The 2,592-nt window shown below is 37.3% G+C and overlaps 1 long non-coding RNA gene across 3 annotated transcripts in view; it reads right to left on the bottom strand.

Moving 5' to 3' along the window:
* The window catches only part of LOC110032702, an 8,758-nt gene that overhangs the window by 4,913 nt on the left and 1,253 nt on the right, over positions 1-2,592 (bottom strand). The window contains exon 4 of one of the 3 annotated variants that reach the window (XR_002294870.1): positions 2,513-2,544. The exons of the other annotated variants lie outside the window; for them this stretch is intronic. This is a non-coding gene — a long non-coding RNA (uncharacterized LOC110032702). The remainder of the gene's footprint in view (positions 1-2,512; positions 2,545-2,592) is intronic. 3 annotated transcript variants of the gene reach the window in all.

Below are 2,592 nucleotides of genomic sequence, written 5' to 3'. Positions count from 1 at the left end.
AATAGCCCTCTAAGTGAGGTTCAAGACACCCTTCTAGACGAGTGGAGGGTTCTATACATTCGGGTGACCGAGTAGCCTTCGTGGACCCTCGAGAATAAATATAGCTGAGCCTAGCCCCATACAAGTGCTTGCGGTCCCCCATCCGAATTTTGTTTCTTTGTTTTATCGAAGCTTTGGGATAGAGCACTCGTGTTGCTTTTTCTTTCTTTCGGGATTTTCCCCAGGAATGGAATTTCCCCGGGAGTTTTTTTGAGGATTTTCTTTTACTTGAGTCTTTTTCGTTGATTTTTCTCGAGTTCTCCGCTTTTCCTCAGGTTTCCTGGACGACGTTTCTTTCAGAATTTGCTTTTTGAGATGCATTTAGGTTTGCCATACTTAAGAAACGACGGATCTCACGATTTCTACCTGTTATACAGGTTTGCTTAACATGCTATACAGGTTTGCTTAATATACAGGTTTGCTCTACCTGTTATACAGGTTTGCTTAACATGCTATACAGGTTTGCTTAACATGCTATACAGGTTTGCTTAACATGCTATACTTAACATGCTATACAGGTTTGCTTTACATTTTACAGCATTTAATTTTCCTATCTTCTGCCTGCTACTGCTCTTCTTATATAGCATGTTATACCATTTCTGTTTCTACCTGCTACCGTACTGTACAGCATGTTACACTTGTTCTGTTTCTACTTGCTACTATTCTTCTTGTATAGCATGTTATTCTGCTCCTGTTTTTATTGTCTGCTATTGTTTCACGTGCATTCTATTATTTGTTCCTGCATCGCACACTTTACTTTTTTATAACTTCAAACATGTTTCCTTTTTGCTATGAATTGGATTTTTATGAGTTCAATGGGGTCAAACTTGGAAATGGTTAACCAATTGGACAATCCATGGGGTTAATTGAACCTCTAGGTATTGGCTAAACTATAGACACCCTAAAGACGCTCTAGGAGCGTTGGTTAGGTCAATTGGATCTTGTTACCAATTTGGTCAATACATACTGCTCCTGTTTTTATTGTCTGCTATTATTTCACGAGGATGTTTAGAGGACTACAACCATAGGGCCGTTTGATTTGACACTATAACTGGACACCCTAGAAAACTTAAACTCGTTAGCGCGGTGGGCAACACGGCCATCTTCAACAGCAGAACATGTCTTCCCCAGCAAAACCATTCTTTTTCCTAGAAATTAAACAACAATCCATAGGATTTCGAGGTTGTCTGTTTAGCGCAACATAAGTCCTCCACCTTTTCTTTAGGCATTCGTATAGCCCTGCTGTACGATTTAAGCCCTAACTCGTTCTAGGTTCTGAGGTTATCGTCCGATACGACGTAAACCCTCATATTTTTTAGGCGGTTTGTGTGATCGTGCCACGCGAATATAAGTCCTAACTAAATAAAATTGGCAGGATGAAACACTTTAATAATTTCTTCTTAAAGCTGAAGTCAAACCATAGGATAGACTGGGAACCTACTGAGGTTAGCCTCAGGATCTGTGGCTTCCCCTAGTTTTTCTTCATTTGGATTCTTTAACAATGATCTAGATTTGAGCTTTTCCCCCTTCACATCTCTTTGTCTGATTTCGTTGTAAAGTCTTATCCTTTTGACCTCTTCGAAGATGATATTCCCTGATTTTTATCGAGAGTTTTCTTAGGTGGCTTCGGTCATTTAAGATGTAATTAACTATAGGGGCTTGCTCTTATAGGAAGCTTTTCCGAACCCAGTTTAAAATAAACCCTATTTAATTATTTGTATTAAATATGGGAACTTGTCGGCAAATAAAACGATTTCGCAGACTCAAACGGATGTCATATGTTTTCTTAGTTTATTTGATCGAGCCTCACCCTCAAGTCTTGTGTTTATCCCTCGGGGTAGATACAGGATTTGAGGTAGAGTGTTTTTTTCGTTTAAACTATGAAAAATATGAGGTCAGTTTGATTTCATATTTTTCTAAAATTATATACATGTATATACGTAAATTAAAACGTCCTTCCGAAGCGGGCGATAGGATTTCGATGCCGGCTGCCGACAGCTTCTTATGGGCGACCCCCCAAACTTTCTTTTAACTTTCTTTTAGTGCCGACAAGATGATAGATATGTAAGTACATGTGAAATTAAATTAAGTAGTATGGAACTAAATCTTCCTATATAAATTGGTCAGCAATACGCGGCTGAAATTCATTAACGAAAGGCAGCATATGAATGGCAATGTCCAAATGCTCTTTAACCTAATAATGAAGATGATGCATAAATTGACTAGCATAAATTCTCAAAAAAAGTAGTAAATTTCATTAAAAGTTTTAAAAAAAGAAAAATTCCGCCATTGGCTTGGATAGACATAAGAAAGAAGATCAAGTATGATCTACAAGGCTTGAAAAAGCTTAGTTGAAACCAAAAAAATATATATATATTTATTATACAAGTAGAAAAATTAAATTGTGGATGGCAGAAATATACTTATTATACAAGTAGAAAACATTAAATTTTGTTTTCTTCGTTTGTAGTACCTTGTTTTCCAGCCAGGACAGCTGAGCTTTACCTGGAGAAAAGTCTATATAAAAGCAAGATTTGCATGTATAAGAGCAGG

Source organism: Phalaenopsis equestris, unplaced genomic scaffold (genome assembly GCF_001263595.1).
Source record: "Phalaenopsis equestris unplaced genomic scaffold, ASM126359v1 Scaffold001013, whole genome shotgun sequence".
In the NCBI taxonomy this organism is placed as follows: Eukaryota; Viridiplantae; Streptophyta; class Magnoliopsida; order Asparagales; family Orchidaceae; genus Phalaenopsis; species Phalaenopsis equestris.
Note: the sequence above shows the minus strand (reverse complement) of the source record. Positions and strands in the feature narration are given on the sequence as shown.